Raw genomic sequence first — 27,843 nt, forward strand, 5'->3', positions numbered from 1 at the left:
CTATGCTTGATTAAATACTGTTTGACCTGGGAAAGCCATAGTTAGGCATAATGCATGGGGTAGGGTAATGCAGAGGACTTGGCAAACTCTAACAAAATGGTTCTGCCCTCCCCAGGAGACACTATGAGGAAAAATCCAGTGATGTGGAATTGCCACAGTCAGGTTCTTCCTTGTGTAGCTTGTTTTCGTATGTGTAGAGTGTTGGGAGGTGGAGGCTGTTGGTTTCAAGGGGAAGAGGTGGTTGACAGGGTTTTAGATCATCAGCCACAGCAGGAGAACTGAAATATAGCACCACCAGACTTGAGAGCCTAGGCCATGACACCTAGACAAAGACTCTAAGCCAGGTCAGTGTATCTGGGTAGAAAAGACTAATGTTGAGACACTCAGTCCATGCTAATGCACAGCTTGGAAACTTCCGTTTTTGTTTCAGATACCTTTATGGCCAAAGATGATTGAGAGTGCTAATATCTTCTTTCCTTCCTTTATAGGATAGTAACTGGGGCTGGCTCAGAGCCATGTCTTGGATCTGATGTGCAGGGAGAGCTAAAGGAAAGCTATGTTATATAACTGATGTAACATTAGGGGCCAGTAGGTGGCACAGTGTACTGGACTCCATATGGCCAACTGTGGCTTGAATCCTGGACCTGGAGCCTTGAAAATCACACTGGATGTGTGTGAGCGTGTGCCCAAAATCTCAAGAGGAGAATGGAAGAGAGGGAACTGCAGTGTGACCATAACCCCTCGGGGGACAATTTTTTACTTTCTCTCTCTCTGTCTCTCTTCAGTGAGCACATGTGCCCTATGGCAGAAGCCTAAAAGAAAAAAAAATGTGTGACATTTAAAAATGGGTTCTTTTCCACATTTTCAAACAAGTTGCCCCATGAAAATAGTCATTTTTTTCTAAATTTTTTAAAAGTCAAATTAAATGAAGAATTGCATGTAAATTTTTAAAATATAGCTTCTTCCATTTTCTTTAAATGTGTTTATAAGTTAAACAACTAAACTTACATTTTATTACTTAAGATGATTTTGTGATTATTTATCTTATGTAATTTCTACAGAATTATTTGCATTTGGAACTACCATTGCTCTTTACCTTGGTTAAATAAGGTACTCCTAGCCTAATATTTTATGCAAAAGTGAAAGCATAGTTTTATTAGCATTTTTATATTAAAATATCTCTATCATAATTATTTGATACATGTTGCATTGTGGAAAGAAAATGAGTATTTAAAACTCTGAACTGACTTTGGCAAAGACTGAACATTCTTTCATACAATTAACTAAATTTTTTCATTATATAAATATTACTTAGCTCTTAACTTTAGTGGTCAGTGAATGGTGTTTTCAAGGTAATAGTCTTTATAGGGTCAGTGAAATATTGAATAACATTTAGTTTTAACCATATGGTTCCAGTTCAGCCTGTATTTAAATGTTAGTAATGTAATAATGAAGAATAAGATACAAATGCTGCCTCAAAAGGTGTATGACATTTTGGTTTTTGTTTGATATATTTTTTTAGATGAGATAGACATAGTTATAAAACATATCAAGATAGTGACAAGAGTGAAGGTTGCAATGAGTAGTGTGGAAAAATTGAATAGTTAAGCCAGGAGACGTTCTTAGAGGTAATGATTTTTAAGCTTTTTATAAAGAGGTGAATGAGTTATCCAGTAAGATCTGAATAGCATTTTCATCAGAGACCACAGCAGAAACAAAAGCAATAATGTTACACGTCATGATTTGTAGGGTGTGTTATAGGAAGGGTAGGGGTCCTACACTGTCCATACTGCATGGCTATAGCTCTATAGCAAACGGAGATGGACTGAAGAACTAGACAGGGCCTGAAGGGCCCATGATGACATTCAGATAAGCCCAACCTCTGCAAGATCAGAGGAAAAATCGGACTCGAGGCCTGCATATCACCGGGTCTCTATTTATAAGTACTCAATTAAGCTGACGTAAATGGCATATATTCTGACTGAACAAAACACACTTTCACAATGATGGGGAGGACGCAAGATCTGAATTTAGAATTCTCAGACCTCCCGAAGATTTGTCCTCATCCATGGTACTGGGGGAGAACCTGTCCCTGGCTCCTGGACAGTGGTTTATCAAATTCTTTTTACATGTGTGAGGCCAAGTGAGGGCTCCCTATCCAGGGCCTCAGGGTAGACCTTTGGCAGGGGCCTTTGCTGTTAAAGACAACTAAGAAACAGTTGCTAGGTTTCTAAATAATTATGGCACTGGCTGACTTTGTGTTTTTGATGGATTATTTCCAGTGTACATGGCTGATAAATGACCAAGCTGTTAGACTGGGTGCATGTTATACTCCCGTAGTCCTGGTAGAGGAAGACGAGGGCATGAAGTAGCACTGTGATAGAAGTGGAGATTTTTTAAAGATATAAGTTAAGGGCCATCCAGTGGTGTGTAGTTAAGGTGGCTGAATCCTTGTGACTGCATGGTTTGAGTTCCAGACTCTGTGGCTTGAAAACACACTGGGAGCATATGCGTACCCAAAATCCTGAGAGGACAATGGAAAAGATAGGAATGGGTGCTTTCTCACTTTCCTCCTCTCTCTCTTTTGCTCTCTTTCTCTCTCCCTGGTGAGTGTAAGAGTCCTACAGTAAAAAAATAAAAAAAAGTTAAATTTATAAGTCCTACAGTTAAAAAAAAAGTTAAATTTGTAAATATCTTAAAATAACTTGGAAAACGTGTGGTAAAAGGGTATAAAGTTCACAAATTGCAAAGATTTTGCTAACATGCAAATTGCCATTTTAGCAAATCCAATCTATGCAACTGATTTGTTTAGCGTGGTCATTTTTCTAACAATATTCAACTGAGGGATGAGTGACTTATCTAGCCCCTTGACAAAGATGATAAATGTGGCGTTGTTGTGACTAAGAAGGAATCCAATTCCTGGTTATATTATTGTTCGGGCTCATCAAGTTTCACTGGCCATGTAAGGTTCCACGCGTGCAGTGACGGCCGGGGCGTGTCATGGAAGGTGCACAGGGCCACACACATTTTCACCTTACAGATCTTTTTATTTTTAATTTATTTATTTACATTCACTCACTGTACATCATTACAGCATACAAAATGAGATTTTCCATCCAGAGTACACTGTATATTGTTTCAATCAAGCACATCAACAAACATGATATTGTCAGCAAATAATTTTCCATTTCTTGTTTTCTGTATGTTTTGCTTTTTTTCCCCCATCCTTGATTCCCTATCTCTTACCCTCTGCCACCTCCCACTCAACTTCACCACTGTCTCTGGTATCTATGTTTGCTTTCTGTACTGTTTCCCCCCCACATTTTATTGAAATACTAAAGATCTTAATTAATCTAAGTATTTTCATAGCAAACGTTTATTTTTTTTCTGAAACCTTTTTTGTTTTTTTCCCTAAGCATCATCACAGCATACGAAATGTGATTTCCCATCCAGAATCTACTGCATAGTGACTTAATCATGAATATTATTATCAAAAATTTTCCATTTCTACTTCCTAGAATTCTTTTTACCCCTCTTTCTGACCCTCTGTCCTTTCCTACCCTCTTCTCACACTATCTCTGGTGTCTACAATTGTCTTCCATTCCTTTCCCCACCCCCCCACCTTGTATTGATCACACAGTTTCTTCCAGATCTTCTGGTTGTCGCTCATTTCCGTCACAAAAATATGTAAGGGATGGTATAGCTTTTCACAGAAATCCTTATTGGAGACTTAAAACGCCTGGCCTTTTCTGAGCAATGCTGATGTGCAGGGACAGAGCCGTTGATGTAGCTGGTACTCTGCTTTACGTTTCTTCCCTACACTTGCAGTCAATGTGCTGTCCTCCTATCTATGGTCCCCTTTGGTTAAGGTACTTTAGTTCCTGCCCAGACTCTGGCAACGTGACCAGTTGAAATAGCCCCAGCTTTCCTGTGGGTTTTCATTTGACCACGAGTAGCCAGCTTGCCTTTCAATTCCCCCCTTTTCATGACACCTTACAAACCCGTGGCACCAGTTTTGGCTGTGACACCCACATCCTGTCCTGGAGGAAAGTGAGCAACACAGAAGGCCTGCCTGGCTTAGTTACAGCCTTATCTGTTACATGGAGGAGTTTGACTTTCTGCTTCGGCTGCCATCCAAGTTCCCGGTAAAGTGCTGATACAGATGTGGGTTTATAGGCACGTGACACAGGTTTTCCACCTACAGTTAGGGCTGCCCATTTTCTGTTATGGTTTTCCTTTGAAGTGTATTTTAGGATTTCACAGTCTTGTACCTGAAGTCGTGTGACCACATGTTCGTGGCCATCCTGGGTCCATATAAACCCCATGCCAAGCTTCGGGACAAGGAGGAGAATTCTGTGGGGGCTTGCTTCCCATGAATATAGTCCACATTCATCTTTCAGAGGACAGAGACTTGCCAATTGGACTTTATTTTTAATCACAGACTAATGGCTTGATGAATGGAGTAGTTCCTCAGAGATGCTCATCCCAAGTACCACTCTTGCCATGGAGACTTAGAGCAAAAAGCCAGATGTGTGTCCTGTTCCCTGAGCCCAGGGCAGCATCCATGCTGTCCCATTATAGAGCAGGCCCTGGGCTCAGGCCTAGGTCAGCGGCTTCCAGGCCAGCATGGAGTGGCAGGAGGGCTTGGCTGGTGACACCCCTGGGCACCTGGGGCTCTGCTTTCAGGGCATCCCCATGTGTCTGCTGTGCATTCACAGTGGCCCTCAGGAGCCCTGGCACCTGCTGTTGGCTAACACAACACCCTTCCCAATGGAGAAAGAGCCACATGCACCCAAGAAGATTTGTATTTCAGATATGCAAAGTGGATCTTTAATATTTAATGGAAAATGTGTAGTATAAAAACATTTGCCTGTATTTCAATTTTTCTTTTTTCTTTTTTGCACCAAAATACCCTTGTCTTTTAGTTCCATTTTTCCAAGAACCTTTTCCCATCCCCTTATACTTAGGGCATAAAAATGCAAAGGCCTATGGGGCCAGCAGATGGCGTAGCAGTTACTTCGTTGGACTTTGACATGGACAGTTGTGGTTTGGGTTCCAAACCCAGTAGCTTGAAAAATCATGCTGGGCACATGTGCACAGCTGCCCAAGATGCCAGGAAGAGAATGGAGGAGAAGGGATTGTGGTGTGGCTATCACTCCTGGGGTGTAATTTCTTACTTTGCCTCTCCCAGTGTCTGTCTCTCTTTCTCTCCAGCGAGTGCATGTGCCCTAAGATAAAATCTTATAAAAAAATTAATTAATTTTAAAAAAGAACTTACTACCTTAACTATAGAGATGATAGATGGCTTAGTAACAAGATATTATATAATGTGAATTCTAACTCCCAGATGCCAGTAAAAATAGGAGACATATTGGGACCAGCAGATGCTGAAATGATTACGTCGCTGGACTCCCATGTAGTTGATCATGGGTCGAATCCCAGACTGGGGACTTGAAAGTCATGTTGGACGTATGTGTGTACATGCCCAAAATCCTGAGAGGAGAATAGAGGAGAAGGGATTGCAGCGTGGCCATCCCCCTGGGGGATGATTTCTCACTTTTTGTCTCTCTCTCTCTCTGTCTCTCCAGTGAGTGCATGTGCCCTATAGTGAAAATCTCTTTCTCTCAAAAAAAAAGGGGGATATATCAATGTCTAATTCATTTCAGAAAGTGAAAGTGGCAGAATTTTATCTACCGTATGTCATTGATCCAGATAATTTAATCCAAAGATTTCTGTGAGTTAAATTTAGAGAGGTGCAGGTAGTGCAGAGGAAGACTAAGTCTCAGTCTAAGTTAGCCACATAAAAGTCAAATTACCATCAGCTGGCATGGTAGTTAAGGCACTGGGTTCCCACATGGTTGACTACAGTTCAACTCTCAGTTCTGGAGGCTCGAAAATCAAGCCAGGCACATGTGTACGTGTGCCTAAAATCCCAAGAGGAGAATGGAGGAAATAATCCCCAGGGGGATTATTTCTTATTTTCTCTCTTTCCGTCTCTCTGTCTCCAGTGAGTACGCACGCCCTATGGCAAAAAACCTGGAAAAAAAAGTAAAATTACCCTAGTTGTGTCAGCACGGTTCAAATTCTAGTCTTCAAAGGACCACCAACGCTATTTTATTGAGCATCACAAACTGATCTCATGTCTTAAGATGGGCTAAACTTAAGAACTAAGAGATCTAAATAGGAATGTGTTAGTCTGGCTCTGGGGTTCTGCTTTTTAGCCTAGGGGATAAACTCAAACCTAGAAAAATGGATCAAATTAGAGGCAACAAGAAAATACCTTTGCCCAGTTCCTAGCCCAGCAACCTTGCCCCAGTCTGTTATATAAGACTCATGAGGGCACCCATTATGGTGTGTCAGCAGGAGGTCAAATAAATGGAGATTAGTCAGTCAGATTAGGCTTGTCCTGGATTTCATGTATTAGAACCTCTTGTGTTTGCCCGAATAAGTTCCATTTTGATCTCAAAACATTATTTGGGCACTTTAGTAACTAAAAACACACGAACAAAAGAAGAAAACAAGGCAATAAGTGACCCCTGGAAATCCAAAAACAGACACCCTAACCAAATTTATCTTCAACACATATCCGAGATGGAATGTTAATTTATTCATACCCAGTGAGCCACATATTGGAACTGGTTATCACTTTCTAACTGCACGGGAAAAAAATCTATGAAGGAAATGAAATGATGTTGGGGAATTTTACTTGACAAACTCGGAAAGAGCAAGAAGAGTTAACCGATGACCTTGAGAGCCACAGCAGGAAGCTGCGGTATCCTGATGCATCGTCCTCGCTCTAGGGCTCTCCTTGTGAGTGAATTGCCCTTATCTGTCATCTGTGTTATTTCTGCTGTTCAGTCAGCACTTCCTTCCTTCTTTTATCAACATAGTTTGAGCTCCTAAGTGAGGATAACCATCGTCAAGGTATTGACATATGGCCTAATGCACAGTAGGCTCTCAGTCAATGTAACTTCCTCCTTCCCGTGTGTCAGGTAGATCACCAGATTCCAGCAAGCCGGTGGAAACATCTGGTCCCCGAGGAACTCACCTTTCTGAGGTGATAAGAACTGAAGGGCAGAGAAATGAGACTGTGGCTGCAGTCATAATGAAAGTATTATAACTGAGGCCTACTCTGTGACTTCGGTATCTCTAGATGCTTCTCTGTCACCCTAGATGGTCTCATTAACTCATGTGTCTCTAAACATCATGTCCCTTAGATTTCTTTTTTAGTTGTTTTTTTTTTTTCTATAGGATGTGTGCACTCACCAGAGAGGAGAGAGGCAGAGATACAGAGAGAGGGAAAGTGAGAAATCACCCCCTAGGGGGGATGGTCACACCACATTCTCTTCTCCTGCATACCCTTCTCGAGATCTTGGGCATGCACACACATGCGCACGACATGCTTTTCAAGCCACCAGGTTCAGGACTTGAACTGCCATTGGCCATATGGGAATCCAGTCACCTTAACCACTGCACCACTTGATGGCCCTGACCCCTAGATTTCTATGTTCATTTTTCAAACTCCAGATTTATAGATGTAACCGCTCACTTGAAACAACTACGTAGTCGTATCATGTAAGTGTCCCAGTTCTAGAACTACACTTTGGTATTCTCCCAACGGAGACTTCTCTGTCTTAGTAAATGGCTACGCTGAGCATTGGATCTCAGGCCTTAAAGCATGCCTCATCTTCGTTTTCTCTCTCTGCCCCATACCACACACAGTACCCTCAGATCACATGCCTCATCATATCCTGCCAGATCCGGAACCTGCCCTCTACATCTCTGCCACCTCAGTTCAAACCCTGTCACCTCCCTTCTACTTTTGTAATGTAGTCCCTTACCTAGTTTCTCTGTTTCCCTCTTTTCCTCCTTAAGTCTGTTAACCTCATAGTTGCCAGAGGGATACTTTAAAGAATGTGAATTAGAGGGGTTAGCAGATAGCTTAGTGGTTAAGGTGCTGGACTCCCACATGGGCAACCCCAGTTTGAGTCTCGGACCTGGTGGCTTGAAAAAAACCACACAGGGTGCGTGTGCATGCATGCCTCAAGTCCCGAGAGGAGAATGGAGACAAAGAAATGGTTGTGTGGCCAACCCTCCTGGGGAGGTGATTTCTCTCTCTCTTTCTCACTGTCTCTCATTGTCTCTTTCCTCTCTGGTGGAACACAAGCACCCTGTGGCAAAAACCTTAAAAAATGTGGCTAGCAGATGGTGTGGTGGTTTAGGTGCTAGACTTACACATGGCTGATTACAGTTTGAGTCCTGGACTTGGCAGCTTGCTTTCTCACTTTGCCTCTCTCTCTGATCAGATTAAAAATAATGATAAATATTAATAAATAAAAATAATTAAAAATTTATCACTTCTTTCATGTATTCTCAAAACACAGTTCTATAAATTCTTTAAAATGTAAGTTATTAGATCCTCAGAGAGGTTGGGGCACATTTTTACATAGAAAATTATACAATCATGCATCATGACTTTTCTTTTTTTTTTTGGAGAGGTTTTCACTATAGGGCGCGTGTGCTCGCTAGACAGACAGAGAGAGACAGAGAGACAGAAAGTGAGAAATCACCCCCCAGGGGGGATGGTCATGCCACAATTCCTTCTCCTTCATTCTCCTCTTGGGATCTTGGGCATGCATGCACACGCGCCCAGCGTGAGTTTTAAGCCACCGGGTCCAGGACGCAAACTGCAGTCAACTAACTATGTGGAAGTCCAGCGACATAGCCATTACGCTAACTGCTGGTTCCCCATCATGACTTTTCTGACAACCTAGTAGGAATTTTATACCTTTGATTTAACCTCCGGTGATTATCTCAGAACAAAATCCCAAATACTGGCCCCCATGAGCACTTGCGGGTCTCCTCTCCTCCTTCTATTCTTGCCCACTTGGCTCTAACCAGACCGGTCCTTAAGTGTCCACAGAAAGTGTCAGATGAGCTCCAGTCAGACCTACAAGTCTCCCCGCTCCCAGTCTACCCAAATAGCCATTGACTAAGACTCTTCACCTCCTTTAATTCTTCGTTCAAATGTCACTGTCTCAACGACGCTTGCTGTGTCTACCCTATTTAAATTTTCAGATTACTCCACCTCCACAAAATACAGTGAGAAATAAGGCAAACCATGTCCCTGGCCTCCAAGAATTTATAGTTTATCAAGGAAGAGATGTTTACAAATGGAGTGCCAAGGGAGATTTGTGGAAGGTCAACTTGTTGCTTCAACACATTAATTCAGGTTTGCTCAGAAAATTGGGGATACTGAGGAATTTATATCTTTTCACTGAAATTACTTTTTTCATACAAAGTATGGTGTAATTAGAATATTTTGTGTTATTTTTACCCCTAAATTTAGAAGTTTTCCTTGTTTAATGATTTGTTCAAAACCCTTGAGTTAGCACAGGGGGTCTGACAAAGACACAATGATTAACCATTTTTCAGCCATCTAGTCTTTAACTCTGGAATTAGAGCTTAGTAAGAACCCTAGAGACGACTCAGCTGTGAGGCGCATACTGCAAGATGCTGCGTTCATAGTCTGGGACCATATAGAAGGCCTGAGTTCAATTCCTTTTCTAACCAAAAGGACCAGGGTGCATTTGTAATACATAAATGTAACCCCTGTTACATTTACATAGCAGTTGTATGATTTGGAAAAGATCTTAGGAAAAACTAAACTACTATTTTTTTCACAAAAGACGCTCCTGTTGATACCAAAAAAAAAAAAAAAAAAATCCAAGATTGATTTAGATTATTCCTAAAATATTGACATGTATGGAAAACTTAACTAATTGCAATTAGGATAAAAGTTAAAGCTATCGATAATGGTGAGCCTCAAATTATTTTATAATCTCTTTTAATTTGTTTCATTCATTCTACAGATTAAACATACTCCCAGGCTCCTACTTTATATGTGGAAATTACTGTTTTTAATCTTTCACAAACACTACTATCTTACAGTCACTACAGATCTTTTGCATTTGTTCAAATTCAAAGCTTTGGAATTGTTCTTGACACAAAATGAGTACTCAGTAAAAGCTAACTGTCTTTTCATGTTTCCAAAACACTTTATGGCCTTCTCTTATCACTTTATATTATAATCATCTCTTGAAAGGTATTTGTATTCTCTGAACTGTGAATTCCTCCTGTTAGAGATTGTCTTTTGTTCTTGTTTGCAACCCCAATGCCTTGTACAGTGTATAAAATAATTTTTCTTGACTGAATGGACACAATCCATTAAAAGTAAAACCATGTTAGATGGTATGTGACTTCTTAAATATCCATGAGGTGTCTTGTTTTGCTTTAAGTGGTTGGAAGTTTAATAATGCTGATGTTGTCAGGATTTTTTTTTTCTTTTGTTTGATTAGAAATGCAGCACCAACTGCTGTGAGGGGTTATTTCTGCATATTTAATTATGGCAACATCTGAAGAGTCTGTCTCATCTGCTTGTAACTTTCCAGAATTGCTACCTCCCATAAGCCCCAAGGTGGCAACACAGCTGGTTAACTACTGAGTTCTCTATACTTCTTTTTCATATGGAAGCAGTGGATTGTCTTCTCTTCTGACACAGAAGTAACCATTATGGAAATTTAGCTAATATAAATTTATACTAAGCCGAGATGGTATTTGTGGTATTTTAAAGCCTTTTCATTATTGGGAATCACCCTCAGACTCATCTCTCCGCTGTATGGCAGAATGTTAAAAATGAAATCCTAATGTCTGTCTGTTTCGGACCTGTAATTTTCTTCCCTGAACATCTTTTGAGGGCCACGTATTTCAGTTTACCAGATCCTAAAGTTTAAAGTTAGTGAATTAACATTTCAGCTGTGGCTTTATAGAGCCTCATAACAAATGCTTTAGAAAAGGGTCTTCTAATTATATTACTAGCCCTTTCCTCTACTCAAATTATAATTCTTCAGAAGATTTAAAAAAAATAAAAATAAAAAGTCTACCTACCCTCTCCTGTCAGCTCAGCCTGCCATTGATTTTTATTATCTTTGAGGCAGTTCACTTCCTTTGCCTGATGATTGAATCTTTCTTTTTTTTTAAAAAGCTTAGTATATCTTATCATCTGCACCTCAACTTCAACCAAGTCCAAGTATACGCATTGATTAGTTGTTTAAAACTATTGCTAAGCCAGAAAGAAACAGGAGATGGTTTTCCATTGTAACTCTCTGTGGTTGCCCATAAAGTACTTGTTTTTCAAAAAGAATATTTTATTTTTTTAAAGTCCAAGAAGAAAAGTTAGTTTAAGAGTTTAAGAAATGAGTTTTAGGGGTTGGTAGGTGGTGTGGTAGTTAAGGCATTGGACTCTCACATGGCTGACTGCAGTTCGGGTACTGGACCTGGTGGCTTGCTTTCTCAATTTTCTTCTCTCTATCTCTTCTCTCAGGTCAAATTAAAATAATAATAATGATAAATAAAATTAAATATAACTCGCTAAGGAAAAATAAATTAGTTTTATTCATGAAAAATATCTAGTATATGGCACTAAAGGTCGAACACTTCTATTCTCAAATTATTATGGTCTTTTTGTATTTGCTATCTCTAGTATAGTGGGATTCAGTTGTACGTAGAGATTGAAAATCATACCTAGCACAGTAGTACTTCCAACAAAATCAATTGATAAATAAAAAGTAGATAAGATACAAGTTGAATATTCTCCAAATACGTAAATTTCCTTGAAAAGAAAATTATTTTAGAAGTGTAAGATTTTGTTCTATTATCTTGAAGATTAACTATCAAAAAATAATTAACCTTTTTTTTTTGAGAGAGAAGAGAGAGATTTTTGCCATAGGGTACATGTGCTTGCCAGAGAAAGAGACAGAAAGCAAGCAATCACCCCCGAGGGGAGATGTCTACACTGCAATCCCTTCTCCTCCATTCTCTTCTTGGGATTTTTTGGGCATGTACGCACACACATCCAGTGTGAGTTTTAAACCACTGGATCTGGGACTCAAACCTCAGTAGACTACATGGGAATCCAGCAATGAAACCATTATGCCATCTACTGGCCCCTTTTAGAATCAAGAAGTAGTCTTGAATTTTCTCATTTAACAGTTTTTAATAACTTCGTAGACATATTATGATTTGAAATTATTTACTTGCTAGTATGCTGTTTTATTGCCTGCTTCCTTCTTGAGACTCCAAGCCCAAAAGATGGGCCTGAAGACTCTTAGAAGGAAGTGAGAGAGTAAGCCTTGCAGACCATCTTGGGGAAGAAAAGCAGATAGCACAGGAATGAGATCTTGAGCCAGAGGTGATTTTGTTGTGTTTGAGGAACTGTATGGAGAACTCTGTAATTAGGGTAGAGGGAGTATGTTAGCAGGACAGGACAGGGTTTAGAACAGTAGACTTGTAGGCTACAGAAAGTCCTGAGGGTTTGGGCTTCATTCTGAGTGCTATGGAAAACTGCAGATAAGTTTTGAGCAGAAAAGCAGCATAAACTGTTACGTGTACACATATGCATATATGTAATGTGCAGTATACACATGGGTATATTTATATTTAACATATATTTATTAAGAAGGTTACCTCAGCAATGTACAGAACATTAATTATGTGCCTGCTTCCCGAAAGTGTAGTTTCATTTTTGCATCAACATATATGCATTTTGCTGTAGTGATTGTCTTTATATCTAGTTTAGACACTCTGCGTTTTGTTTATTTATTTATGTGTTTTTAACATATTTTGCCATAGGACACATGTGCTCACTGGAGGGAGAGAGATAGAGACAGTGGGGTGGTAGCAGTGCTAGGTTGCGGGTGTGGCTACGCCACAATCCCTTCTCTTCCAGTCTCCTCTTGGGATTTGGGGCACACACACAGGCACCTAGCATGATTTTCAAGCCACCAGATCTGTGACTTGAACCATGGTCAGCCATGAGGGAGTCCAACACCTTACTACTCTGCCATCTGCTGGTCCCGAGACTGCATTTTAAGCAATTTGAGATCAGTTACCATATTCCTTCTAGCTTTCTATGTCTCTAGAACTAGGCTTTAACAGTTTATGATTTTCTGAAGTTGGGTAAACTCTTGCCCAGGTTACCGACAGGCAACACACACCTTTTACTTAATAAAAAGAATGACAGCTGCCGCCTATGCACCACCCCCCACACACTTCCAGACACTGTCAAACACATACCTTTTCATTTCCCAGGTTTGTCATAGAGTAGAATTTCATTTCGCTTGGATGCAATGAACAGAGAACTAGCATTTCAAAATACAGATTAATATAATGGCTGAGTTTTCTTCCCACCACCTTGGGTCTTCTAGCACTCACCTCATGTACCTTTGAGTATTCTCTGTTACTCAAGAGGAAATGAATCTTGTCTCTGCATCACCTTCTCTCGCCTATAATGAACTGCCAATTGCGTACAGCATCTTCTTTTAAATTTCTGATGAACTTTCTGAGAGTAAGGGAAATCACTGGGTAAAAAACAGAAAAGTTCTATGCATTCTCCCCTCTCCTTAATCTACCTACATACAGAGAATACTCTTTGCACTTTTTTTTTTTTGAGAGGTTTTTGCTACAGGGCACATGTGCTCGCCAGAAAGACAGAGAGACAGAGAGATGGAAAGCGAGAAATCGCCCAGGAAGGATGGCTGTACCGCAATCCCTTCTCCTCCATTCTCCTCTCAGGATCTTGGGCATGCACACACATGTGTCCGGCATGAGTTTAAGCCACTGGGTCCAGGACTCAAACCACAGTCGGCTACATGGGAGCCCAGCGACATAGCCATTATGCTAACTGCTGGTCCCTCTTTGCACCTTTTTGAGGAGGGAATTAGCACCTCTCTCATGATCTGTCTTCCTAAGTTCATGAAAAGAGAAGATTTATTCCAAATCAGTTGTAGAGAGAGAACAGCTGAAAATTATGAAGTTGGAGGAAAACAAACAATTTAAAATGATCTCATTACTTTGTTTTCAACTCTTATAGGACATCTATAGAAAAGTTCAGAATAATAAACTAACACTCATATACCCCATTCTCTGAATTCACATTTACATGTTTGACATATTTGTCACTTTTCTGTGTATATACATGGGTACACATTTTGCTATATGCTTTGACCTTCTGAAAGTAAATTGTTGACACTACATTGGGTCGTTGGAAACATCATGGATTTTTGCGTAGAACAATACAACATGACTTTTCCGATGACCCAATAATATTCAGCTCCTAAACCATCTAGCAAATATGTGTTAAGATTATTCTACCATTAATACATGCGAGATAATTAACATTGATACAGTACCACTCATTAGCTGCTGTAATGCATGACAGATTGTCCCCGTTGTCCCAGACACTTGTCAAGTTGTCATGGTCATTGATTCTTCAGGCAAGGCCTGATCAGGAGTAACACATCACCTTTAGAATTCATGTCTCTTTGGTCAAGAGACTAAAATTTAAAGTCTCCCTGTCTGTTTTAGACTTGCATGAGAATGGTATTTTGCAGAATCTAGGCCATTTGTGTTGTAGAATGTTCCACAATCACCATCTTTTAAACTTTTTTTCCCTCCTGATTAAATTAAGGTTGACCTTTTTGGGCAAAAATACCATAGAGGTAATGTATCCTTCCCCCTGTCTTAGGAGGCCTCTGGGTAAAAGTCAATATTACACTGGAACATTGATAATTTTGTAATTAAGTGGAATTCTGGGGGATGTATATGGACCTTTTTTGTTATCAATCGCAATTTCTTCATTTCTACTGTACTGAGTCTGGCCTTTATTGCTTCCTCAAATATTGGGTTGTTGGCGAAATCATGATGTATTTTTGCATAGTAAAGCATAACAAAAAATATCATGACTTCTCCCACAAGCCAGCAGTTGAGTATTGTCTTTGTAACAATGTTTATGGTCTACTGAGTAATGTAGGAAAGTAATTAGCAAATTCAACTTCTTGTGAGAATGCTGTTATAGTTACCACAAGGGTGCCAAGGCAACACATGGGAGGAGCCTTGCCAGGATGTCGAGAGCACAAGAAGATGCTCTAGAGTAAGTGACGTAACTTCCTAGGATGTGTTGTTTAAGCAAAATGAGAGTGACATAGTTGTAGTGGCATGAAAGAGAGCTGAATTTGGGGGCATGAATTTGGGTGAGTTTGAAGTTTTTTTTTTTTTTTTTTTTTTAAGTAAATTTTATGTTCTTCAGTATTAACAACAGGTTTTCTTTGATTTTTTTTCTTCCTCTCATAATTTTTAAAAAGAAAGAGACCTGTGATCTCCTACACAGCTTGGACCCTCACACTTATGATTTTTAGACTCTTTATCATCTTCATAAATAAGATTGGCTAAAAATAGCAGCTTAGAGCTACATGAGTAGTTCTAGTAGGTGGATGAGAAGAATTCAGAAAGAACATGGAAAAATGGAGTTAAAGAACAAGTTTATTTTGATATAAAATCATGTTGAGGGGCCAGCAGGAGGCATGGTGATTAAGGTATTCGACTCTCCCATGGCCGAATGTGGTTTGAGTCTTGGACCTGGAGGCTTGCTTTCTCACTGTTCTTCTCTTTCACCTCTGTCCCTCTCTTGTGAGCACTTGTGCCCTATAGCAAGTTAAAATAACAACAATAAAATGAATAATTCTTTACAAAATACTGTTGAAATCCATGCACAGTGTTTTTATAATATATTTTTCCACAAACTTTTTTCTTTGAAGAGGTTTTTGCTATAGGGTGTGTGCACTCCCCAGAAAGACAGAAAGCGAGAAATCACCACCTCCCCCCCAACTCAGGGAGATGGCCATGCCATAATCCCTTCTTCTCCATTCTCCTCTTGAGATCTTGGGCATGCATTCACACACACCCAGCATGAGTTTAAGTCACCAGGTCCAGGACTCGAACCACCGTCGACTATATGGGAGTCCATTGATATAGTCATTACGCCATCTGCTGGCCCCTCCATAAACTTTATGAATACCATTGCATTTTATAAGAAAGAAATTTCAAGCATATAGAAATTGCAAATGGTGTAGAATGGCTGAGAACTTGGATTTCCAGAAGTGTACAGAGTGTGTCACAAGAGTCATAATAATAAGAATGACTATAATTTCTTTAATATCTCTGTACTGTTATCTCATCTAGTTCAGTGTCACAACATGTGTTGTTATCACAATGTATTATTTTCCCAGTTTCTCTTCCAGGAAAGGAAGGATAAGGTTTAAATCAGGAGGTTTATGGGACTGATTTCAATCTTTAAATCATTGTCTCTTTTCCTTAAGCACATCATCTGAACTTTCTGTTCCCATTTTTTTTCCTTCTTTCTTCATGAGAGCATGCATGCATGTGTGTGTGTGTGTGTGTGCACGTGCACGTGTGCATGTGCATGCACATGAAAGAGAAAGAGGTAGAACCTTCAAAAGGTTCTGGCCACAGTGCAATCCCCTTCTTCTAGTCACAGCTGGTCGAATCCTGGACACTTACATGCATAACAGGTTCATTTCCGCCTGACCAGGCTGAGGATTTGAACCACATGATCGTGTGGGATCTGGCTTCTCTTGAGCAGGACATTATGCCTGCACCATTAAGTCAGTCTCCTGCTTATTTCCCTTTACTAATTGATTAATTAGTTAAATTACACTAATAAAAAAACTTCTGGGACCAGCAGATGGTATAATGGTATGTTGCTGGACTCCTACATAGTCAACTGCGTTTAGAGTCCCCGACCTGGTGGCTTAAGACTCATGCCATTCGCATGTCTGTGTATGCCCAAGATCCCGAGAGGAGAATGAAAGAGAAGGAATTGTAGTGTGACCATCCTCCCTGGGGAGATGATTTCTCACTTTCTTTCTCTCTGTCTCTTTCTGTCTCTCCAGAAAGTGCACATACACTATAGCAAAAATTTCTCTCAAAAAAGAAAACACACAAAAAACAAAAAAACTTCTAACTTTTCTCAGGATAATTTTAGGGACTGAATAACAAAATTTATGAAAATTATATCAAAAATTATAAAGCTTTCTGAAAATCTGATTTATTGATTCACTTTTTTACTTTTTTAAGTTTTTTCTATAGAGTACATACTCTCCAGAGAGAGACAGAGAGGGAAGGTGAGAAATCATCCCACAGGGGTAATCCCTTCTCCTCCATTTTCCCATCTGGATTTTGGGCATGCACACATACGTGCCCTACATGATTTTTGTTTTAATTATTTTATTTAGCTTTTATTTATTTATTTATTTAGAGCAGAGAGGGACAGAGTGAAAGAGTGAGAGAGAGAGAGAGAGGAAAGTGAGAAAGCAAGCCATCTTGTCCAGGACTCGAACCGTGGCCGACCATGTTGGAGTCCAGCATCCCTAACCGCCACGACACCTGCTGGCTCTGCCCTAAATTATTGTTAAGCAGGTTGGTCATGCAGCCAACTCCATGGGATTCAAGCATCTTAACCTCCATGCTATCTACTGGCCCCTATTAATTCACTATTTACTTAATTGTCATCATAGCCTTAAGCTATTGATACTTGAGAAGCTAATTCTCATTACACAAGCACTTAATTGGGTCAATAATAAAAAAATAACAATTGTATCTACTTCCACTTAGGTAAGCTTTCCCTTAAAGAAAGTTTAGGCCAGGGCTTTACCACGATTTTAGAATCAGCTTCAACCAGCTTGGATCATGGGCACATGCATGTACACATGGCGTGTACAGGGAGATCTCTTCATGCAAACCCAAGACTGTCCCACTTGGGTCCAGCATCACAGAGCATTGGAGGACATTACTCTTTTTGTTGTTGTTGTTATGACATTGTCAAATAGTAGACTTGTGGCAAAGTATTACCATAATGACATGTAACTTCCCAACTCTTCAGAATATTGGTTGTATGGACATTGCAAATTTTTACAATACTAGCATCACAAGTCTAAATAAATACAGTAGTTGATTTATTATTGTGTGATGATTTTAGCATTACTTTAGAAATTTTTTAAAGTTCTGTTATTCTTTTATGACAGAGACAGAGGGGACAGAGAGAGACACGTGCCCACAACAGAATCTTCATACTGTGATCCACGCCCCCCCCCCCCCCCCCCCCGCCCCCAGCTAGCCTGGATCACAGGCACATGCATGTACACATGGCATGTACAGGGAGCCCCCTGGATGCAAACCCAGGACCTTCCCACTTGGGTCCACATCACAGAGCACTGTGAGACACTACACCACTGGCCTCTTTATTTAATATAATATTCATAGTTTCATTCACCTGAATTATTCATGCTTATAAAAGCATAGCGAACCAAGCAAAAGAAACAGACATAAAAACCTTTCTTTCTATTTCAGTGTACTCAAAATATTGCCAATTGCTTGCATCGGCCTTGGTAAGAACTAGTTAAGACGTGTGCTGTCTGTTCTCAGTTCTGGGTCCCGCAGTTTTACTTTAGTTAACATGGAGACAGTTCAGTGATTGTTTTTCTTTTGTCCTGGCCTATTTCATCCCACTGTGTCTAGTAAATAAAGTGATCAAGTGTGAGAGCTACTGGACTCTGGAGGAATTAGAGTAGACTTTCCAGAATCATTATTTATGTAGCTTTCTAAGATCGGCAACAAGGACAACTTGTATAAATGTGACTTTAAAAGCACTTGAACAGAAATCCATCTGAGCTAAACCACTTTGCCTATCATGTTATATACAAATCAAGGGGCCACACATTTACTTTTATCACTTTCATGTGAACATTATTATTTAAAATCTTCCATGGTTGGTTATTCACTATTTAAAAATCCAATTCAAGGAACTTTGAATAGGTTCATTTTTTTATTTGAATTGAATGTTATCTCAAGTTATTGTCTCTATGCCTGTGGGGTAAGTGTCCCCAGACTTATTATCTGAAAGACTCCTATTCTGCTTAAAATATAATAAATTTATTCATGATAATGGAAAAAAGAAAGTCTAATAACTATCCCGTTTTTCTTTTTTCCAAAATTGCTATAGCTGAGAATACAACATGAAACTGGAATAAAAATGAGACGTGTGTATGTGTGTGTACACATGTATATATTTATATTTACTGTATATTTGGTTATGTATCTGATATATAGTATACACCCAATGAATATTAGAATTAATCTACCAAAATTCTATTAGGTATTTTTGGCCTGGAATAGTCTCTATTGCATGGTTTTTATAATCTAGGTATGAAAATTTGCTTTTATTTTAAGCCTAATTGATTTTCTCCCAAATTTATTTCACTTCAGCAAACTTTTCTACATGTTAAAGGAAATGACTCTGAAAAGAGTGATAAAATAGTCAAAATGAGTGTACCAGGGTATCTCAGGGTATCTCAGTTCTGGTATTTCTTTTTTTTTTTTTTTTCTTTTAGAGGTTTTTGCAATAAGGCACGTGTACTCGCCAGAAAGACAGAGAGAGGCAGAGGGACAGAAAGCGAGAAGTCACCCACCCCGGGGGAATGGCCACACCACAATCCCTTCTCCATTCTCCTCTCGGGATCTTGGGCATGCATGCACACACGTCCAGTGTGAGTTTAAGCCACCAGGTCCGGGACTCGAACACGGTTGGCTACATGGGAGTCCAGCAACATAGCCATTACACTAACTGCTGGTCCCCCAGTTCTGGTATTTCTATGGTCATCTTTCTTTATACCTCAGCTCCTCCACCCGCTTTCATATGGCACAACCCATTTAAGAAGTACTTTCAAAAGGTGTGTGTGTGTGTGTGTGTGTGTGGTGAAAACCACTTAGGAGAAATGACCCATTTTATCTGAAAATTGAGACGTTTACACAATTATTTCCAGCAAAATGTGTTTTAAAAAGAAACCCCTGGATTTAATCACCATAGTCAAAGGATAGTCAGGACATTTACCCTCAGAGCCTGACTCTGTCCCTTCTGAGAGACTTAGCAGCATTGGTCACAAAAGGGAACACAGGCACACACCCATGGTCCTCCCCACAGATAGCAGAGAGTTTCATGGCATGGAGTGTTTGACTAACAGGATGACCAGCTTCGAAAAAGAGCTGAGAAACAGCACTGCCAGCACTGCCAGACTAAGCATGTAATACTGGGTTGTCGGGAAAATCATGACACAATTTTGCACAGAAAATCACATCCTGACTTTCTCGATGACCTGATATATATTTTTATATAAAGTAATCACTCACATATGTGTTATTAATGGTATCAATTAGTAGTATTTAATGGGGGTTGACAGTAGGGGTCATAGTGTGAACAAAACAACATAATATCTTCATAACATTTCTTTATGTCTTCTGATATAGCAGTTACATTTAACTACTATTTTAGTCTTTATTGGGTATTTAAATTTCCAGGCTATATTTCTGTATATTTTGAAAATACACAAATGTAAGAAGTAAATACCGTATAGACATTAAGCAGATATTGCCTATATTAAATAAAATATCTATGGCATTGTGTTTGTTGTCTTCCTTCAGTTCTTATGTACAGAGGTAAAGCTGAGCCCAATGAAAATAAAATTGACTTTGACTTACAATCCTGCTCTCATTACGCTTAAGTGACATTGATTCCTCATGTCAGCCCATTATAACTTCCAACTAAGTATCTCCTCAACAAAAATGTTTGAATGTGGACTACTTAAGATTTTTCTTAATTGCTTTACTAAATAGCTTTTCTCACTTGTAGGAATCAGTTCCCAGCTCTCCAGAAATGCCTGTCCACTTTCGGTTTTGGTAGGGCAGCTATTTATCAATCAGGCCCTTTGCCTTTATGAATTTGTTATATAAGTTGTTCATGTCCCAAAAGTCCATCATTTTTAAATACTTTGAAGCAAATTGGGTATCAGCACAAGATAAAACACTGTCAAGGCTAATTGTTTCAAAGCATATCATTTTACCTTATGAAAATCTAGGCTGGGTTCTAAAACAAGTTATAATTTTCGTGAAGAAATGAGAAATTTCTGTTAAACTTGATTGCCCTTTGCTGGTGAAAATTTTTAGAAATTGTCTTTAATCTCAGAAGTGAGTCATTTTTTTTACTGTATGATTTTTTTTTTTTGTCCTAACCTACACAGAACTTCAAAACTTCAAATGATTCAGAGAGTCAGTTCATCTTTTTCTATGTTCCTTATCATTGCTTTGGAGAATGTCACACAGTTTTGGAGAAAAATCATATAAATTTCTGTCTTCCTGTAATCTTTTTCTCTCTTTTCATCTGTCATGTATTTCAAAATTAGATAACATTTTGAAAATACAACTTTACAGAAGGCCAATATCTTAACATCTTTTAAATAAAAAAAATTTTGAGATAGAATTTTGCTGTAGGGTGTCTGGATTTGCTAGAGAGACTGAAAGCAAGAAATCACCCCCCCCCCAGGGGGAATGGCCATGCCATAATTTCTTCTCCTCTCCTTTCCTCCTGGGTTATGGGCACACACACATACACGTACCTGGTGTGAGTGCTGGGATTCAAATTGTGATCACCCATGTGGGAGTCTAGTGCCTTAATTATGCCACCTGCTGGTCCCAACTTCGTTTTTTTTTTTTTTATTATGGGGCACAGAGACAGAGAGAAAGCAAGAAATCACCCCCTAGGGGGATGGCCACACTGTAATCCCCTCTTCTCTTAGTATTTTGGGCATACACGCACACATGCCTGGTGTGAGTTTTAAACTGCCAGGTCTGGGATTGAAACTGCAGTTGACCATGTGGGAGTCCAACGATGTAACCATTATACCATCTGCTGGTCCCCCCTACCCCCGACATCCTTTTTTAAATAACCAACGTGATAGTTATTTTGCAGGCCCATGTCTCAAGAAACTATCAAATGGCATTTTTAGAAAGTAGAAAAACTTATTAAGAGTTTCTGCACATTTTGAAGAAACCAAAAAGTGACCCAAAAAATGTATTATGGAACCTCAATATCACAAATCAATCACATTCCTCTTTGTCGTTAGTGTGTAACAGTGTATAGGACATGCAGGTAAGAACGGTTCATTTTCTTTTGGAAGACGTGTACATATACCCTGAAAGGCATTTTCCAAAATTTGTGTTTGAGCTCTGTCAGATATGCAGAAAGATGAACAGCGTCTGCTTTATATTTGGACCAAGATGTGAAGCCTTATAAGTTATGAAGTTTCAGTAAAATCTTCATAGAAATCAAGAAGACGATATGCATCTCCATTTTTCTTTTCAAAGTACGCATAACTACAGGGATGGCTATTTCGCTGTCTTGATTCAATGCCTGTCTCGATATACCAACGAGAACATGATCGCTAGTGAGATCCGACTGAGTCAGCCATACACTAGCAGGGGCTAACATGTTGCTTGTCAATATTTCCCCTTCTGTTGATCCAGGATATTAGAGTTGCAACCTGTGAATCAGGAAGAGTAATTGTGCTTAGATCACAGAGCAATCAGGGAAACTAAAGCATAATCCGTGTTTATTCCTGTGGTATGTCCAAGCTATTGTAAGTCAACCAGTCGTTTCAACAGGACACTACTGTGTTTTGTGAGAAATGGAAGGAAAATGCTTGGATTGATTTACAAAAGTGTACTTATCTTATCCTAGGCTTGTGAGATTCAGTCTCCATAACTAGGCTCTTAATATTCATTTAACCTTCTCTTTGTACCTTATCCTAAATTCATTTCTGCATATGGCACAGAATGCTGTGTTTTAGTTTTCTCCCTCATCGGTTGATAGTTTCACATGAATTTTTGTGTATCTTTAACATAATACAGTTGCTAGGGCCAGGTGATTGCAAAATGATCATGTTGCTGGACTTCGATGTAGTTGACCAGTATTCAAGCCCCAGACCTGGTGGCTTGAAACTCATGCCATAATCCTTGTTTGCACATGTGTGCGTGTGTGTGTGTGTGTGCGTGTGTGTGCCCAAGATCCTGAGAGAAGAATGGAGGAGAAGGGATTGTGGCATGGCCATCTCCTCTGGAGGTGATTTCTCACTTTCTATCTGTCTCTTTCTCTCTGGTGAGCTCATGTGCCCTATAGCAAAATTCTCTCCAAAAATAAATAACAAACAAACAAACAAATAAAGCATGGTTGGAGCCAGCAGGTGGTACAGAGGTTAAAGTGCTGGATACCACACGGCCAACTGCACGAATAGAGGCCTGGACCTGGCAGCTTGAAAATCACAGCAGGCATGTGTGCGTGAGTGCCTCAGATCCTAGAGGAGACAGGAGAAGGGATTGTGGCTTAGCCATCCCACTCAGTAAGTGATTTTTCACTTTCCCTCTCTCTCTTTCTCTCCCCCTCTCTGTGTCTGTCTCTGGGGAGTGCACATACCCTATAGCAAAAACTAAAAAAAGTAAAACAAAATAAAAATAGCATGGTTGTTGGCTCTTCGTTTTCCTTGTCCTACCAACTTTAGTATTATACTTGAGCTCATTTTCTTTACGGTACTGTTAGAAAGCACAGTCAAAATATTCACAATGTAGGGACCAGCAGTTAGCATAATGGCTATGTCGCTGGACTCCCACGTAGTCGACCACAGTTCGAGTCCTGGACCCAGCGGCTTAAACTCACGCCGGGCGCGTGTGCGTGCGTGCCCAAGATCCTGAGAGAAGAATGAAGGAGAAGGAACTGTGGCGTGGCCATCCCCCGTAGGGGGTGGTTTCTACCTTTCTGTTTCTCTGTCTCTCTCTGTCTTTTTGGCAAGCGCACATGCCCTATAGCAATAAAACCTCTCCAAAAAAAGAAAAAAAAATTCACAATAGAAAAATTAACAAAGTAAAAACTTTTTTTGTTAAAGATTTATTTAATTCCATTTGTTGTTGTTGTTGTTGTTATTATTATTATTTTTGACCAGATAGAGACAGACAAAGAGAAAGGGAAAGCGAGAAAGCCAGCCACTAGGTCCAGGACTCAAACCATGGTCGGCCATGTGGGATTCTAGTGCCTTGAACCACCATGCCATCCGCCGGCTCCTACAAAGCACAATCTTGAGATTAATCCACAGAAAAATTCACAGAGATGCTCAAGATCACAACATACTTAAATTCCTTCAGCCAGAGCCACCATGGATGGGCCAGTCCTGGGAACTGCAAATCGTGGTTACCAACATCAGCATAGCAGTCCATAGGAGAGCCACAGGAGCCACCAGGGAAGACACATACTCCATGCATTCAGTGCTAAAAATAGTGTTGCTTTAGCCTCTGTTTTTTGGGTCATCATGTGGATTTCACAATTTTCTTTCTGCCTGCTCACCCACATTTGAGATCTGGGGCTTTTTATGTCTTAGAGAAGGCTTTCCCATGATGCAAAAATTTAGTGCTGAAACTGGGACAGTACCGAGCAAACCAGGGCAGTTGGCCGCTCTAACTACTACTAATCCTGTCTCTTCCACATGCTAGTTAAATGATCTTGGGGAAATGACTTGCTTCTTGGACTTCAGTTTCTTCATCTGTAAATTAGAGAGACTAATTGTTTACCATCATAGGGATTTTTGAATGAATATCGTAAATAAGATAAACACGCACTTCTGACAGAATTTCACATTTTGAAAATTAGGTGTTAACTGTTCTTGTTGTTATTATTATTACTAATGATCACTTTAGTTCACTTAGAAATGCTAAAGTTGGAGTTTTCTTTCTGCCTACCGTAATTTCCTTTCATTCTTATCCCAGATCCTCATAAAAATCCTTTTCTTATCTATTACTTGATTGCTTTATCTCCTTAAAAAATTGGTTTTTGGATTCATCCGATTTAAACTTCCTTTTTTGAAACTACATCTGAGTTTAACTTTTCAGCTCCTGTAGGCACTTAGTTTTCATATTTTCTATTTTTTTTTCCTTCACTATTGTAGTTGCAGATCTGGCTCACTCAATGTGGTAAATTTACTTTTAATTCACAGCAAGAAAACATCAAATAACTTTGAGCAGACTACTGTGATTCTGAAATGAAAGAGATTTTGCCAAATAACTTAAATCGAGTCCAAAAGGTGTAAATGTTTTGTGTTTCTTTTACTTGATAGTGTTTCTCTTTTAGCATGAAAGCTCGAAAATATTTAGACTGACTTTTTAATTTAATACAAATATGAAAATTGTTGGTAGGTTGTTTTAGTTAACATAGTGTAGAAAAAAAAAAAAAACCAAAAAGTCGGAAATGCAGCCTTAATTGTCCTTACTGAGTAACTCAAGTGTGACTTTCATCTTGTTCTGCAAAGGAAATCCCAATTTCTTCAGACCATTGAGTCCCTTATATTCCCGAGAGCTTGTGGGGTGACTTTTCTGCCTGATGACCTAGTTTTCAAGAGTTAGAGCAATGCCAGGAACTTATTTCACAGAGTCCAAGCCACATTGATCAGAAAACAGGCTTATTGAAATCCTACTGGATTCAGTGAAACCCACAATTCAAACAAACGTTTTATGCTCAAGAGACACAGTAGTAGCAAAGCAAATGCTCCTATATTTGCATAAAAAAGAAACTCATATTAGCTGTATTACAAATACTTCTGAACAAAATATGTTTAAGAGGCAGTTTAAAAATCCCATTATTGTGCTTTAGCAAATCTGACTCAGTGTTAAAATAATGTATTTTTATGCAGAACCTAAAACAGATTCTTGATAATTATATTGGCTTGCAGTTAATAATTGTTACAAGGTGATGTTTCAAGCAGTGTCTGAAAAATGCAGCACTCGAATGCTATTTTAAAGAAAAAAAATGTCCAGCAGAATTCAAAATTAATTTAGGTATTTTATATACCATCTAGAAATACTTACATAGTTAAAAAATGAAAAACATTTAAAAATTTGTGTCTTAATTTTGCTTGCTAATTTGACATTTTCTCAATAAAGTTAAAAATATTAAGATTTCCACATGAAATGTTAGCATACCCACATTAAGTTATTATTTATTTTTTTTAGAGAGATTTTTGCTCTCGGGCACAGGCACTTGCCAGAGACACAGAGGGAGACAGAGAAAGTGAGAAATCACCCCTCAGGAGGATGACCACGCAGCAATCCTTTCTGCTCCATTCTTGTCTTGGAATTTGAGGCATGAATGCACACATGCCCCATGTGAGGTTCAAGCCACCAGGTCCAGGACTCGAATCACAGTCAGTCATATAGGAGTCCAGCACCACAACCACTACCTGCTGGCCCCCACATGAAATTATTTTTAAATCATTAAACAAAGTCACATTTCCCTATTCCATGAATTGGACCTTAGTTTTATTTATTTATTTTTAATTATTCACTCTCATTTAATACCTTTTCTCTTTACATAATTTTATTTGTTTTTTTCTATAAAGATATTTGATAAAGGGCACGTGTACTCACCAGAGAAACAGAAAGACAGAAAATGAGAAATCGCCCTCCGGGGGGTTGGCCACACTGCAATCCCTTCTCTTCCAGTCTCCTCTTGGGATTTTGAGCACAGGTGCACATGTGCCTGGTGTGAGTTTCACACTGCCGGGTCCAGTACTTGAATCATGATCAACTACATGAAAGTCAAGGGACTTAACTGTTGTGCCACCTGCTAGTCCCTGGACCTTAGTGTTATTGAATGAACCTATGGCGTATTTCAGAGTTTTACATGGACAGAGTAGCTTACATAACATATCACGATACCATCATTTTCCCTTCATCACTTACCCTTTTTCTGATATTTGAGTACTCAGCCAGGTCTCCATAGTACCAAGAAGAGAAAGAGTGAATGAGGTAAAGATAGAAAATTAGAAGCTTCCTGAAAGCTTTACGAAGTATTTGGCACTTCAACTGTGAAGGGAAGCTTTAGAGAAGTTTATAGAAAGCACACCGTAGCCTAAGAGAAGGCAGTCTTCAACCCATACTCCAAACCCTGTTTAGAACGTGATAAACTTTATTACTGTACAATTTGTGTTTGTGACTTAAATAATAAAACGTTAAGGGACACAATTTCATCTATATATTCTTCCTTAAATTAAAGCAGAAAACTAAATCAAGTAGCAGACAAAGATTTACAGAAAGTATGAAAAAAATTATTCTTATAAAAACGTTTCTTTTTAGAGAGGAGAGAATCCTTGAATTTCCTGAAGCTATCTTCCGATGAACCATTCTTTTATCCTCTCCCGGTATTTTAAAAACCTAATTTCCTTGTAGTTTTAAAGCTTTTTGTTTTTGTTTTTAGCCTTTTACCTTAGTGCACATGTGCTGACCAGGAGAGAGAGAGAGAGAGAGAAAACGGCACGAGGGAAAGTGAGAAATCATACCCCAGGGGAATGGCCACACTGCAATCCCTTCTCCATTCTCCTCTTGGGATTTTGGCACATGCATCCACACATTTGGCATGATTTTCAAGCCACCAGATCTGGGACTTGAACCATGGTCAGCCATATGAAAGCTCAGTGCTTTAACCACCATACCATTTGCTGTCTCTGTGTTTGTTTGTTTGAAGTTTGTTTATTTCTTCCATTAGAGAAAGAGAAAGAGAGAAAGAAAGCATCCACATTCTCAATAAAGTTGGCACATCTTCCCCAGTCTCAGCTAGCCCCACATCACAGTCCTGTGCGCCTGACCTCACACCTTCTCACGGGGGTCGTGTCATCCTCACAGACCATTGTGTTACCGAAGCACCACCAAATTTTCATTTTTTTTTTTTTCATTTTTATTTTTTGAGTAAGTTTTCCAAATATTTTTTGCAATGAGTTTTTCCTTGGTGTGTGATACAGACCTTGGAAAATGCTTAAAAAATCTAAATCTTTGTTGTCCAGTTCATTTATCCCTTTTGCTTTAACTTGAGAGAGAATGTATAGATGAAATTGTTTCCCTTCGTGTCTTGTTATTTGAAAGTCATAAACACACTTGTATGGTAACAAAAGTAGAACTGTGATCCTAAGTTAAAATCTCCCCTTTAGCTGTTATGCTCATTTTGTGGCCTTTATCAGTAGCACAAGTGTTACTAATATTGGGTCGCTGGGAAATCCATGACACATT

General features: G+C 39.3%; 1 protein-coding gene and 1 pseudogene across 10 annotated transcripts in view; one reads left to right on the plus strand and one right to left on the minus strand.

Annotated features, from left to right (window-relative positions):
* The window catches only part of ADGRL3 (adhesion G protein-coupled receptor L3), a 609,531-nt gene that overhangs the window by 451,887 nt on the left and 129,801 nt on the right, over window positions 1-27,843 (plus strand). The gene's annotated exons all lie outside the window — the stretch shown is intronic.
* Window positions 3,865-4,566, minus strand: LOC102482198 (39S ribosomal protein L3, mitochondrial pseudogene; annotated as a pseudogene).

The sequence above is a fragment of the Tupaia chinensis genome, unplaced genomic scaffold (genome assembly GCF_000334495.1).
Source record: "Tupaia chinensis unplaced genomic scaffold, TupChi_1.0 Scaffold000173_1, whole genome shotgun sequence".
NCBI lineage: Eukaryota > Metazoa > Chordata > Mammalia > Scandentia > Tupaiidae > Tupaia > Tupaia belangeri.